Below are 16,662 nucleotides of genomic sequence, written 5' to 3'. Positions count from 1 at the left end.
GGTTCCCTTCGGATTTATCCTACATGGGGATTCTTAATCAAAGGCGAAGCCACCAGGTAGGCATCTCCTTCAAATTCAAAGCAATTATTAGTGCTAAAACAAAAAAAAAAATGGATCCATAAGATTCCACAGAAAAATAAACAGAAGTCATTAAGAAGACATGCTTTACTGCTGTTCCATCTTTTTAAATATTATAATCTATCCCCAAGGGGTTTCAGTTCTCATCATCCAATTCTAAAAGAACAATAGAGATTCACCTTGTCTCATAACTTCTTATGTCTGCAGCTTTTAGTTTCACACAGTATCACTCCCCTGTTTCCAAAAAAAAAAAAAAAAGTACAAAAAAAAAAAAAAAACAGCAGATAATAAAAGCAAATAATAAAGCTGTTGCACATCTCTTCCATGCCAGTCTGCCCATCCTAGGAAAACAGCCAGACTGCTACAGGACTACATGATGTGCATTACTGTGGTACAACGGCAAGTACGGGCTTGAATTCCACAAGTGGTGTGGTCTGAAATAAATAGTGTAAATAACATGCGTTCTATTGCACAGATGATATAGAGAAAGGCTAATATGCACAGAACTTTATTAGCAGGGTCTATAACTGATGACATACATCAGCTCTAAAAGGAACATATCTTGGGGGGGGAGGGAAGGCTACAATAAATATTAACAATTGATGTGATGCCTTCAGCAGATAGTGATCATCAGTCTCTTCAGTGACATTTAGCCTTACACCCAGCACTGATATTACTGACAGCTGTGGTAGTGTTAGCTCTAGGGGCATTGGAATTATATGACCTTTAAGGTCCTTTCTAACCCAAACTGTTCTGTGAGCATATGATCCATTTGAAACCTCTGGAACTTGACTTTGCTTCATTAAAGCTTGCACCTAGTTCTTGTGTTTTTCCAAAGCCTGCGTGGCAGTGTTTTCTGCTTGCTCTTTTCCAAGCTGCCATTTTCATGCTATTTTTCCTTATTGCCTTGCACTGGCAAATCCCAGTATTGCTGGGGATGTTCTTCTATCTTGTTTTATTGTTCTTGTAGGAAGCAGCAACCATACTGTGAGAACCACCCCTTCTCTCCTTTCTTACACCTAACTTTATAGGTTTTAGATAGTACTAGAGAAAACACAAAACTTGGTGCATAACAAAGTAAATAACAGTGCAAGTATATTAACTGTAATTCGTCCCATGAGTATTACCCAAAACTGTACATGCATGGAATCTTGAAAAAACAGTCAGAAACTGGTACAGCACACCCAAGAAAGCATACTGCAGTCAACACTAATAGCATCATAAATAGGTACAATCCATAGGATTGAGGAGGTCTTGATGAAAATTATACAGTAGTAGGGACAAAGTATGGTGGAAATCATTGCTAACTGCATCATCACCACTTGCTGCACTGGAGAGAACACACCTAGACAAGGATCCTTGTCTGGGGATGCCCTCAGTTCTCTTCAGAGCAGACTACTGGACAGTTTACATCTTTTCCTTCTCTTGCCCTTGCCTACATTTATTTTCTTTCCTACTGAAGTAAGTTTCACTGTTGGTAAATCTGCCATCAGCAACAGAACCTACTAATACAGTCTTTCTCCACATCCTTTGTGCAATAACATAATGACAAGATAAATCAATTTGTTTAAATTTCCTGAAAATTTTATTTCCACAAGACATGAGCTCAGATTTTCTCACTGTAACATGGCATTCTTTAGTTTCTACTCGCAAAAGGCATGTTTCCAGACTTCATTTTTTTTTTAAACTCTTTTTTTTGTTGTTGTTGTTTTTTTACTTTTTTTCAATTTTCAGCTTATTTTTGTTGTTGCTGCTGCTGTTGAAAAAGAAAAGAAAAAGAAAAAAGAAAAGGCTGGGAAAAACATAAGATAGTAATAGTTTTACTGTTTTTCTAAGGACCTTCATCCTACTCCTGTCCATATGTGCTGCTACACACATTTTCTGCTCATGCATCACCATGGTTCAGATTAATTCATACATCCATTAGTATGGTATGTTTACATTCTGTAGGTATCTATTTTTGTGCATCTGTGTTTTAAGGACCCACATACAACACCAACATATACTGCATATCTGCCATACTAGTGTTTCTTTTGCTATCTTCTGGACTCTCCATATATTCTCATTCAAGCAATTCCATGATATATTCCCTTATTCAGCAAATGTGACCTACATGTTTTTTGCTTTTGTTTGTTTTTTTTTTTTTTTTCCCTAGAAAGAAACATTCTACATTTAGCAGGGTTAAATAAGTCACACTGCAGTGTTGTGTCCATGTCCTTATTCACCCCTGTTACTGTCCACCCCTGTCAACTGCGACCTTGATTAGCAATTAAAAGACTCAGATCAATGGTAAAGATATTGAATAACAAGTTGTAACAAATCTAGCAGAAATTAGCATCCCCTGAGGCCTGAACCACCCCAAACTGTAGAGCAATTGTGTATGTATAATATGCTGGGAGCCAATGAATCTTTTAAGGAACAGTTCTAATTTATTCTTTAATGCAAAGGCTACTACAAAGTGAATAGATTTCAGTGTTACGCCTATGAAGACAGAATTCCAATAATAGAATCAAGATGTTACAAAAGCATAAACAAGGGCAAGGTCTCTGTGTGGCACAGAAAAATGGCTGCAGTTACTGGGTGACCAATAATTTTCTTCTCTACTTATTTACTATTCCAACTTCTACTCATGCTGCCAATCACAAGAATGGACACCGGTGAAGTCAATACACTATTGTCCTTCTTGCATGATTCTGCATCAATACCTGCAACCACAACAACACTGAGTAAAAACAAATATTCCACTTAGTAACTAACTATTCTACTGTGTGAGCAAAAGAGCAGGAGGCTTACAAAGATACAGTACCATGCTGTATTGAACAATTTATTTGCCCATGAGTACTCTCATCCAACTCTTTTTCCTTGTTGGGAAAGATTCCCATTTCCTATCTTGACTGATACCTTCCATGTTTCACAGAAGATTATTGTGTGTTCTGTGACTGTTAGTTTCCATTTTATTTTTTATTCTCATAATATACCCCCTAAAAGTATAGCATGTCAGAAGTACCACTAAAAAAAGAGGAACAAATAGATTCTACTTTAAGATATCTTATTTCTCATTATAGCCATATTGTAAAATAATAATAATAATAATCATCATCATCATCATCATCATCATCATCTTTCTATCCACTCCTTCTCATCAACTTAAGCCCTATTTTATCTTTCAGGAACACTGCAGGTAAAGTGTGTAAAAGAATGAATACAATACACAAAGTGGTATCAGTAGGACTCAGTTATCAGTTTGGGCGTTCCTGTTGTCTTGTCATAGACAAAGACCTGCCTGTAACAGGCTTGAATGAACGATGGCTCAACAGCGCCTCTCTTAAACCATTTATTATAAGGTAAGCTATTTTAAAAAATGACCTATTATCAGATGCCAAGAAAAGCACTATTTCATCTTGGCTATGACAGGAGATCCCAGATTTCAGCCTTGTATTGTAATCCTTTAAAGGACAGTTCACATGGAGGCTTCCAACCACTGTTTGGATTCACCTGCTTTGACAGTTCTGCAGAGGAGCTGATTCCAGCAGTTAGCACAAAAGAAATCTCACAGACAGCAGATGCACTGTATTACATGTAATATTTTCAGGTAGAAACACTTTTTTTTTTTTTTTTTTTTTTTTTTTTTTGTAAATAATTATGATAGATTAAGAAAGAATATCAGGTAGTACTATGATTTTTTTTTTTTTTTTTCCAGAGAGATTAGATCACAATTTATCTAAAAATATTGAGCTACTCTGTGTGTCGAGGCACATTTGTTAAAGCTAATACAAAATACTCTGAAGCTGAAAGGACTTTTATCAAATGGCTCCAGCCTATGCAACAAAATTTTAGATGCAATGCAAGACAAACCTTGCATTAAGATACAAAAATGGTACTCTTTAACAGAAAAAATATCCCCTATTTACCATTGCTATTTTGACTATTGGACTCTCAAACTGTTTTATATATTGCTTAAACCTTAAAGAACAAATTTGGGTTAAATTCTCAGAATCCTATGCATCTCTCTGTCTGTCTTTATGCAGGCCACAATGTGTTGATACGTGCTCTAAGCAGAACAGGGATATTGCAACTATACATGCAGAAAAATTTTATTATTATTTTTCCATTTATAATTCCTCACCTGGCAATCTAAACTCTTTTTTTGTGTGTTCATGTAGGTGAACATAAAAGTGCGGACAAAACATCTAGCTCTCACATTTGTCATATTTTATACAGAAGGAAAAAAAAAAACAAAGCACACACACACACAAACAAAACAAAACAAAAAAGCTACCATTTTTGTCTGCCTGATTCCTGATGCAACGTCTTGAATCTTGACTAAGCTGAGAAGCAGGCCTTATTTTCCCTTCAGTTTAAGTTGCTTCTAGCTCGGAGGAAATGAAACCTGTGTATCACAATAGAACTGAAGGTCGGGAGGTTATTCAGCTTGCTGTGGCAAGTAGTGTTGATCTAAATCGCAACTGCCTGATCAGCGCTACTCACACAACAGGAAGAAGTGGAAGGGAGGTTGCACAAAGCCAGTAGCAGGTTACTTCTATCTCAGTCTTTGAAATAATTTTCTTACCCTACAGCTTTTTTTCCTTTATAATGTTAATAAACTGAAGTGCCAAGGAAAAAAAAAAAAAAAAAAAAGAGAGAGAGAGAGAAAAAGGATGCCAAGAAATGGCTTAGGCTGTGTCTTCAAGTAGGTATATGGAGAACATCTCACTTCAAATAATCATCTACCTGGAAATGGCTTTCTAAGGCACTCTGATTTTGTAGCTAATGTGACACCTTAGTGCACAAGCAGTTCAAACTGATCAAGGAACGTTAGGGAAAGGAGTAATTTGATTCTGGTCCTTACCCAAAGGCACTTGCTCTCAGTTTCTCCTTTGTGGAGAAAGTGCCCCTGCAGTGACATGGTAAGGTTGGGAATGCATCTAGCTGAAAATCACAACAGCAGAAAACAGCTATGCTTCATTGAGCTTGATCAGTCCACAGACTAAGGTTGTCATGTGTCTGTATGTGAATTGGTACAGCACGAACACAAGATGGGAACAGTGTCTAGTGATAAAAGGGACTGTGACAGTTTATTCTAAACTAAACTGGTCGGGGAATTTTGGTGTAAAATACCTGGACTCATATCCTCCATAAAGAGAGGCCATAGTTTAGAGACTAAGCATCTTTTCTCTAGCTCGGAGTGAATGCATGAAGGGAAGAACAATAGAATTACCCTTCTGCTTACTAACTCACTCACAAAATGTTAACCTCCTGCCCCACAAAAGCCCAGACAAGTGAATATGAATGTGTTAAGAGCAATCTTCATGACTAAATTTATTTATTTGAAAGCAAATAACCTGGGGGCAGCCTGCCTTGAGGGACAGCAAGGTATTCTATTGTGGGTGAATGTCAACAGCTCAGGCAAGTCACACTGCGTATGATGGCAATCAACTAAGAAAGTGGGTTTTTACACCACATTTGCTATCAGATGTTCTCCTGAAGTTTTACCTCTGAGGTAAAACTGTATAATTTACATATGTAGTACCAGACAGATACAGAGATATCTATTTTCAGTATTTTACAGAGCAATAGTAGAACAATTTTGAATGAACTACTGCCTAAGCTGAGGAAGAAGGGAAAAGGTCAATAAACAGAATGAAAATCCCCCTAATTTGATCCATTTGCTGACAACAAACACAGATTGGGCAAACTACCAGGCAACTCTAACAGAACTAGCAAGGTTAATGGAGCTGCTGCTATAACATATTGTAGATCTAGTAGTGTCAGTGGCGATAGTGGTAATGTTGTAAACACAGTTTGTTTTCCATCTGGTGCGTGGTATATGCCCTTGATAAAAGGGTGCTGCATTATGCAATTTTCTCCCAAGTTTATTTACTCCTAAAAATGTATAATGGTTTTAATAGACATATAGAGAGACGGAAGTTCTGTTTTTAAAGCAGTATAAAATATTTCCTGAATAAGCCTATGGACAATATTAAATAAAAAATATTAAATAAAATACAATATAAAATAAAATTATTAAATATATTAAAAATATTCTTACAATATGCATGGGGACCTTTTTGTTGTGTGTTTTTGTTTATTTGTTCATTTTTGTGAGGACCAAGCCCAGTTCACCTACTTCTGCAGAGAAGTCAAAGTGAATGCTGGCCAAGTTTGGATTGGAAAATAATATTTTACATTTATATTTCTCCTGCACACTTTACAAATTACTTACAACACCACTGTGAAGCTATCAATAAAACTGTGATGGATCTATGTTCCTATGTTCCTAGGTAAATTAAATCAATGGACAGCCTTCCCTTCATTGCAGTAGATTTCAGATCAGGCCTTGAGAGATCACTGATACAAAAATAAAGTACCTTTCAGCAGCTCTTCGTGCTGATGTGTAGGAGTTGAGAGTCTCATTCAACTTCATCCTGCAGTCTTAAGGATAAACATGGCTGAACATACAGTTTTAATTCTCTTAATCAATGTTTTTAACGAATATTCTGTTGAAGCCTTGATCTGAAATATAATCACTCTTTTCATCAAAATATTTACAAGAGAAAATGTGGGACCTTGAAGATTCATGTTTGAATTGTGCATGGTATCTATGGTTACGATGTATTATAGATGGTAAGGAACACTAACACACTGTGTGAAGTAGAAAGAACTGCAATCAGAAAGAATAAGACAGCCTAAAGGAGATAATACGTAGCCTAGAAAAATGATGTGTATATTGAAGAAAGCTGGTATGGGGGAATAAAGCATGGGGGTGGGGGGAAATGCATGCAAATAGTCATAAGCTGGCATTGTAAATGTGAAACGGAACTTCTGGAATTGTGAAATGGTCACAGGGACAGGTGTAACCAAAGGTGGCAAGATGCTTAAGAAGGCAGGGCAAGATGGCTTTGCCGATCCTCTGGTTCCAGTCTAGTACTGAGTATGTGTTAAGTTACACACGTCTTTCCCTTCGTTTCAGATGCTAGCAGAAGTCCCAGGTCAGGTGCTACTGGGGAGGAATGGCTGTCTTTGTCACCAAGATACCATCTTGGTGAGCCAGTCTTGTCTGCTATAAATCTTGCTAACAAGACTATGAAATGCTGAAAAACAATGAATAACCAAAACGCTTGACATTTGCTGTAAGTCTTCTGAATGGGAATGAAGGGCCTTTTACCTGAAGACTATGCTCTACTAGAAGTATTCAGACAACTGCACACAAAAATGTCCATTAAGTCACCAAACATTGAGTATTAATTTGATTTTAACTTCTCATAGCAATTACCTATTTCTGCTGACAAACATTTTAAATAAACTGTACCGAATGACAGTTCATAAGCATCTACACTTCACAGATAATGCTCAGTTGGATGAGTGAACACCTTTCAAGAAGTACAACAGCTTGTGGATTGTTCAGAGGCAGGAGACAGGGTCTTTTCATAAGAAACTACTACTAATTCTTACTGGTTTTACAGGAGAAGGCTATACTTCGCAAGCACAAGATGTTTAGTAGGAGCTTTTCTGATTTAACCACAGAGTACTGCATGAGAAGGGCAAAGGAAATCCAGTGGGTCTTCTATTTATGGCTTCCCCTGAATCTGAGGAACTCTATTTTTTCTTGAACATGAAAATGCAGAAAAATTATTTCTTAATGACATTAATTATTCTATGTATATACCAACACATTGGAGGAGATGCAGAATCCACGTTTAAGTTTTAAAATTTATATTGTTAAATTTATTCAGTCCATTATGAGTGATAGACAATTTACTGTAAGAGAGGTAACAAGACATGACCAATGCAAAGATTAATTCCATCCCACGTGAAATACTATCTGTGACCTATGTTATCTCAAAGGTTATACTGCAGAACCATAGCAGACTTGTGAGTTGCCGTTCTAAAAATAATTAAAACACAAATCACAGAACTTGTTACACACCAGATCACTGAGCCATTCAATTAAATATTAATTTCTGTAAAAGATTTTTTTTCCTGAAATAGAAATTTGGTGACAACTTCCTAATTTTCATCAACCTTAATCAGCGCTTTTCCCCCTCAAGTATTTATTTATGTAGCAGTGGTAAAATATAAACTTTTCAAATTCTGCATTCTCCTCTTCCCTTCTCCCCCACCCAGTGAAACAGAGCTGAAAGAAAAACAAGTTTCAGAGAGTAAACAACACTGTCTTACTAGCCCATATTTCCCACAGGAGAGGGTGAAAAACTGGAGTGTGAAATGACATACTAAAATAAGTAAGTGCAGTTGGAAAGAAAGGGAGAGTTAAAAAGGAGAGAAAAGCTCACGTTAAAAGTTCTCAAATATTCTAGTGAAAGGGGGAAAAAGAGATATAATGAAACTGCACATGAAACGTGTCTGTGTTCTCTCAAACATTCTGAACACACACAAACAGTAGAAGTTCAAAAATTTAGTTCCATTTAACTATGTATGTATTTTTTTTTATTTTTTTTTCCTCAGAGTTAGAAGAGAAAATCTCAAACAGGGTTTGATGGTTATTATATTCCTTTCTTGATAGAAAGTATCAGATCTGTTTCATGAAGAAGCTTTAGGAGAGAAGAATGCAAACCACTTCCTTAACTGGAGGAGCTCAGGATCTTGCGCTCATCCTTCAAACTTAAGTAACCTTTTACTTTACTTTAAATTTTCGGGATTATGCTACATAGACTCGTTTAGATGACTGATTGTGTTTTCTAGTATTTAATCACCATTTAAAAAATAATTTTTGAAAACATTCAATTTCCACTGCTACACCTAGCATAAAAAGTGCCCTCCCACTGAGAGGCTGCCATAAGAAAAGAATTTCCCAACTATTCTAACTCGATGTTACTGACAGCAGCCCTTCCCCCCAGTTCTATGAAAAGTTTTTATAGTGTTATTGCAAAATAATATGAATGTGAATATGGTGTTCAAATGATAGTATGTCATCTCAGACAGATATCAGAGATACAGAAGACATATTCAGGTTATATATACACCAAATATTTATGTTCCACTGCTGTTATTATGTAGCAGTTGCACTAGAAGTGCCAAAAGTCACCAGCAATGATTAGGAGTATATGGCACTGGAGCTATTTAAGCAACTAAGATAAATACACTCATGGTAATAGGTTACTGCTCACACACACAGCATGCATTAGCTTTTGACCTGATAAGCGTGTAGTTTAAAATAGTTAAGACAGAGAAAACATAAATGAGATGTATTATTATTACATAGCAAAATGAAGCTTACCCAGTAACAGGACCCTGACAAACCCAAGAGACAAACCCATAATACCTGAATTCATTAGTACTTTTACTTATCATGTTTCTCTAAACATATGATTATACTAAATAACTCTACTTTTCTCAAAGTATTTGTGCTAGCTGTCATGTCCCTGTGACAATGCAATTGGCTAGGATACCAGTCTGTCCTCTGAAAACCCACTTTCTTTCCCATCCTGCATTCCTGCTTCTGCTTTTAAGCAGGAAATCTACTTCTAGCAATAAGCAGCTTGTGCAAAATAGCTACTGGAAAACAACTGCCGATACCAGGTCTTTTTTTTAAATCAAGGTGATCAGTAATTTGTTGCCTTAAGAATATAAAATATTCCCATTTATTTAAAGCCTCTGGATCTAGGCTATTTGAGCTTGCTCTGTACTTAACAAGTACAGAGGAAAGCATTTCATGACATACGTATCTTTAAAAAAACAAACAAACAAACAAAAAAAAACACAACACGCCAACTTTCAGACCCTGCTAATGCTGACATGGTATCAGACATGGTAACTGTAAAATGTGTTGCCTGTCTATGAATTGAATTCTTCTGGGTACAAAGTTTTTTTATTGTGTGTATACAGCACACAATACAGTCAGGTTTTTTGATACTGAATAGTAATTTCTATTGCTACAGAAATAATAATTTTATCTATGCCATAAAACAAAGGGAATAGCATCACAAGTGATTATGTTAGGTTATGTTCTAAGTTTTCGTCATTTGATACTGGATATTTTTCTCACATACATGAAAGATTTTAGGTTCACAATACTAATGAAGTAATTATTTGTTTAAAGATTTAAGTTTAGAAATTGAACCAAAAACTAGTAATATTCAGGAAATCAAGACTTTCATCCCACAGTATATTCACAGCAGTCACTGTTGTGATTTCACATCTAAAATATAGCTAAATTCAACTGCAACTGAAATATTTTTAACATTCCTAGTTTTAAAGCTACACAGTATTCCACAGAACTGTGACTTCCCATAGGTAGTCAGTTACTACTTTGCATTTGAACAGCTTTTTCACTGGGTGGAGTAACCACAGATACAAAAATCCCAAGATATTTTCAGAATGCCAATATGAAGTAAGAACATAAATAATTAACTTTGGTTGTACATATCGGAAGCAAATAGTAGTCTTTGCACTTCTGCTAAAATACTTCCATTACTTAAAAAATAAGTCTTTATGCACAGATTATCTTAAGATTTCTCTGAAATTATTTCCAAGAGCAAGGGCTGAAAACCAAACCTCAAGCATTTTCATATTTCCATCTACTTCTTATCAATATACTATTTGTTGGGTTTGGTACATACTGATTTCCTTGGCACCTGCATTATTACGTGCCTTCCAACAGGTGTCCAATTTGAACTAAATGAGAGTGACATCTCCAGAGTAAGTTTACGGAAATCTAAATTACTGCACCTCATGCAAATAAACACCATGCTTCATCTACCCTGTAAAATTTGGAATCCATTTTCCATTCCAGGGCTTTAGCTTTCCACTTAAGTTTTTCAGCAGATGGAAGGTGCAACATATTTGTTGGATATTTTATGTTCAGTAAAATATGATGGATATTTTATGTTCAGTAAGTCTACTGTAATAAACGGAAATCCTCTTTGAAATGGGGAAGACATTCCTATGGAGTATGTCGCTTGCAGACAATGTTCTGCTAATTTTTAATGCAATTATTATTTTGATTTACAATTGTTCTGAAGGATATTTTGTTAATCACTTTTCATTTATGCTTTGTTACAAGGAAAATCAGCTCTAATTCTATAAAAGGACTATTTTACATTTATTTATTATCGTGATGCATAATTTTACACAATGAAATTGTTTGACCTATAGTAACCACAAGTATTACCTGTGATGTGGAAAGCATTCATATCACACGTTGTTTAGGTTAGTCAAATACTTTATTTAAGCCAAAATGTTCCTCTTTCCCTTTGTTCAAAATTTTAATCACCAGTATTTTATTGAAACTGGATTTAGATATACATTGTGAACAACAAAGGCATAAACAACATTGCATCTTGTTTTTAAAACTTCTTGACATCAGAACTCCTAATGAGCTTGATGGATCTTATTAACTAAATATTATTAATCATACATTTATTGATCTTTATATATTAAGATTGCTATTAACTATACAGAAAAGAGATTTGTGTTCACAAAACACATTTTTTCTTTTAAAATGGTTTTTTTCTACTTCTTCCTTTAATATTGCATGAAGTCTTAAACTACTTCTTTAGACAACTGTCATTTGTAAAGCAGGTAACACCCAGAATGTATCTCCTTGAGAACTGTACTTTCCAAGGGATAGTGTAATTGCAAATATTCTGTAATATACATATATATTTCTCAGTTTATCTTTGATTCATGGATCAACAAAATAGTAATTTAATGAAAAACTGTCTAAAGTAAGAACCACGCATCACAAACCTGTCTAGGCTTATAGTCAACTGTATTTTATTCCTTACATAGATAATATCAGGGCTTGATTTTCCAACAGTCCTAATAATCTTACAGATAACTCTGAAATTTACATTCTATCTTTACTTTGATGACCTTGAATAACAAATAGTTATGCATATTTTCAGGATTCCAAACTTGTTCCTCCTGGGCACAAAGATACAAACACTTTCTGTGTGGTTCATAATCATTAACTTCCTTATTTACTCGTTTTTAACTCTGCAGTCCTTTTTGGAGTTTCATGCTGCACCTGGACTTCCTCAGAAAAGGTGTTTGTATAAATATTGCAATAATACTAAATTTTCTTATATAAAAACTTATTTAAACACGGCCTGCATCAGAATTAGTGGGGCCAGCAGGACTAGGAAGTGATTGACCCCTTGTACACTGGTGAGACCACACCTTAAATATCGTGTGCCCAATTTTGGGCATAACATTTATGACAGACTGAGGAAATTCAGGTTGTTTAGTCTGCAGAAGAGGAGGCTGAGGGGAGACCTCATCACTCCCTACAATTTATGACACTGATTTACCAGATTACTGAAACTGCAAACTAATGTTATCTGTATATCTAAGTGCTACTCATCGAAGAAAGGTCACCGTTTATCCAGTTACATCTACTACTAGATTAAAACCTAAAATTACATCTTATAAGAAACCAAATCATAGAGTCTTAATGAACCAGTATTTAAAGACTAATTCAAAGTTTATTCCATCTCATGGAGATGTTCTCCAGATTTTATTGGCTTCAGAGAATTTTAGGGAGCATTTTCACAACAGGCTTGAGATAATTTAGGAATACCAAACACCTGTTCATATTTCCATACTTCTCTCTCCTTTGTACTGACAATATTGACTGTGCGATTGCACAGTAATATCAAACTCAAAACTATTCCTTATTATACAGTAAGAACTGTAGTTATTAGGGTTTCTGAATGAGAGTTTGGGGACAGGAAATTGAGGGGGTACTGGTGATGTTTTATAGTTTGTGGTTTGCTTCCATCCCCCATGACACACACACACACCAATTGGGCTACTGCACATTTGCAGTTTCCCATATAAGTAGGGAGAAAGAATCCAGGGTCGGAGGTGGGGAAACCAAAGCTGCCATTCTGATTGCAACACAGGCTGAGAATGGTCTATGCCGATCTTGAGACCATACCTAAAGGTATCACTGCCAAGATATTAATGCCTTCATTTCCATATACCATTTGGCATTGATTCACTTTTAATTAGTTTTTGGATGTGATCGATCATGCTTTCAACTACTAGGCACACTACCATATCAAATTTTAGAACCCTTAGAAAAAAAATGTACTACAAAAATACGAACTTCAGAGGCCAGGAGTGGAAAAATAAGCATAGGAAATTTCAATCCCACTTCCTTTGTGTTTCAAACATGCTGTTTTCCAAAGGCACACATGAAAAAGCAAAGTCATGATGCTTTGGCCTCAATGGTTTTTCATCTATTTTCTCACATTGTAGAAGTCTGAGTCCTAATTAGCAGAATGTGGAATCTTGCATTTATTTATTTTTCTGATTTCCAGCATGTGTTAAGGATTTTTTACAAAGAGCAACACTAGAGTGCACACATCCCAACTTATAACCAAAAGGGTCAAAAAGACACTTCTAAGGTGATCAGAGAATGAATTTGAGAGCTTCTCTCTGCCTACCTGAAATCTGAATCCAGATTTGGATTTACAGCCAAATCTGTCATAACTCCCAACCATACCAGAATATTTTGAAATACAGCTCCTTATTCCATCTGTTGCGGGAATTCAGACGGGTTACATCTGCTCTATTTTGTAGAGAGCTCTTCTATTGGAACAGGGATGAACACTGCTTTTTGACTCTTTGCACTGACTTCAGAGCAATTAGGTCTCACCCAAATGGATGTGCAAGAGGTAGGGATTTGACTGGGATCCTAGACCTCCTCTGTCTAGTCCTATTAGTAGCAAATACAGTAAAGGGGTGACATCTACAAACAAGGAGCTGCTGAATCCCTTGGCTGGAAAAGATGTGTTCTGTGCCAGAACAACATTCATAATCACAGCCAATAAATGTAAAATGACAAGTGTCCTTAAATTCTGTTCTCTTCTTTAATTAAGTTTCACCCAGTGGTTTGAAAAAAAATCAATAGCACCACATCTTTATGCTTGTTGATCCCATTGTAAACTGAGGTGGTAGGGACTGTTATAGACAACTTCTAAGTGCCTTTGTCCTACAAAGGCTGTACTTTATAACGAAATTTTGCATCTAGCACCAATCTCCACACACACACACAAACGCAAAAAAAATACACCAAGAATTCTCATGTCTGCATGTGTACTGAGTTCATCACGACACTATGCTAAGCTGCAAAAAAATAGAGAAGATTTTTGATGAACTGTTTTGAACATCAAACCAATTAATACAAGTAACAAATTCTACACATTTTTTTCTTCACAATGTTTATATGCAATTTAGATTAAAAAATAATGTCATACTGCTTACCAATCTTTTCTTCTGTTCTCTTCAAGACTGGTGACTATTCACTCATTGAGTAATTCTAAAAAATAAAATAAAATAAAATAAAAATATATATATAATTCAGGAATACTTATTTTAGGCATCAAGGTCATGTAAAAAGTTGCTTTAAATACTCTCAATTCAGCATTTCTCACATGCATTTAAAGATAGCATAGAAAAAAAACAACTGTTGAACAGTGTTCTACACCTTACTGTAAGTTTCCCTATAACCAAAATCACTGTAATGGATTTGAACTTGTGTATGTAATTCAACATCCACTTCTACAGTTGTCTTTATTAAGACTTTATTAAGTACATCACCTACATGTCTGTTCCCTATGGTCTCTGTGCAGTTACGTATCACAATTACAACTATCCACAACTTAGTGTTCCTAAAATTCCTATAATGGAGATGAGAGTTCAGAGTATTAAAAAACAGAGGATGGGGACTGCATACATTCAAGGCAGTCTTATTGTAGTTATGTTTTTCTGGTGCTTTCTACACAGATGTAGACAATGCAGCTCCTGCCTAACACAGTGTATGACAGTTATATCCAAAACAAGTTCAAGATCAAGTTAGAAAACCTCAGAGCATATCCTGAAGACAAAAATAAAAAATAATAAAAAATCCACCTTGTTTCATAGGAAAATCTAAAATATTTCTTTACATTTTGTGACAAAATATCAAATAAATGTACACAAAAATATATATATAATACTGTCCTTATATATCTTTTTTACAACTATTTTCTTTGTTTTCTTTCATTACACAATTTAATTACAGAATTTCAAGGATCAGTTCATTAACAAAAGCTTCATACGCAGCTTAATTTAGCTTGGATTTAGATTGCACAGAGAGCTATCTTTTCTAGCTATCATGAGGGCTTAAGGGAAAGTTTTGATTTATTTTTTAGCCTCGGTGCTCCCCACAAATGGAGAGCTTACAGGAGCTGTTTACAGTGACAAGGAGGCTGGCAACGCTACTTTTATTTCATACAAAAAGGTAAAATAGCAACAACAAAGAAAAGCATTTAAAGAGTAAAATGATTTTGTATACAATACTCTGTTCTGTGGCAATTAAGAGTTTCATTTATAGCAGATTGTTACCAAAGTAGTGCCAACACTATTTATTAATTAAAGGTGTTTTTTCATCATTAGCTCCTTTGTGAAGAAAGTGAGAATTAGCCTACTGTTTCTGGGGAATTACAGTTTTCTAATCATTTTTAAAATGAAGGTGACTAGTTCTGCCACCTATGTGCCCTGCAAACATTCTGCCTCTTATACATGCCAAAAATTCTGACAGCTCCTTCAGACTGTCTATACATTAGTTTAAATATTTCTGTACAGATTTTTTATTATTTTGTACATCAACTAAAATCTGCGCTGGTGTTCTTTTAAAGCAACTCTGCTCTTTGCTTTCAAAAGAACATGTTGTTTCATTCCCCTAAAGAAGCTCAGAACATCAAGGAAAATAACATCAAGTGATAGTGGGTTCAAACGTATTTCTAATCTTTACAACCCTTCAGTACTTACATTAAAAAAAAGTGAGGCATAATTTATTTCTGATGAAACAGAGTTGCTCAGCTTTCTGCTAATAGGATCCTCAGGGCAAAAGGGGTAGGGAAAGCACTGATAAAAGAAGAGAGCTTCATTTTACTGTTTTTTGCTAGTCTGGAAACAATAAATTAATAATAGTGTTTACTCTGATTATCGTTGATTTAGGATAAATTGTTCTCATTTAGCAAATGGGGAAATGAAATTCAATGCCCAAGGGACTGAGAATATAAATCTATGCCAATGGCTACAATTGAAGATACATTTACAGACCCATTCTGAATTCCTGGATTAATTCCAATCATTGATGATAGCAGGGAGGCTGATATCCTAGTACTATTTAACCAGTTTATTGATCCAAGTAGGCGCTCCCTTCCTCATTCCTCTCTTTGCTTCCTCCTCTGCTCTCCTCATGTCTGTCATGACTTATTTTTACTTTATATATATTTTTTAAATCCTTGAAGGGTCACTAGCATTTAAGTTTCTCCTCCGTCTTTTGGGGAAAAGAAGGTACAGTTCTTTCTCAGCAGTACACCTATATTTTGATACTGTTCATCTGAAATGCTTCTCTGGCCAATTCTTAATTAATTACAAGTGAAATGTAACAGACAACCTTAAAAAGGCATGCTGTCACATTTAAAAAACAAACAACAACAATAACAAAAAACAGTACTTCTCAGAAGAAGCATCATGAAAGTAACAGAAACACCATTACTCAGCCGAGAAGATAGCCTGAACTAAGTATATTATTAAAAGTGCTTTCATTTTTTTACAGTGTTGCATTAT

Source organism: Aythya fuligula, chromosome 14 (genome assembly GCF_009819795.1).
Source record: "Aythya fuligula isolate bAytFul2 chromosome 14, bAytFul2.pri, whole genome shotgun sequence".
In the NCBI taxonomy this organism is placed as follows: domain Eukaryota; kingdom Metazoa; phylum Chordata; class Aves; order Anseriformes; family Anatidae; genus Aythya; species Aythya fuligula.
This window is presented reverse-complemented; position numbering follows the sequence as displayed.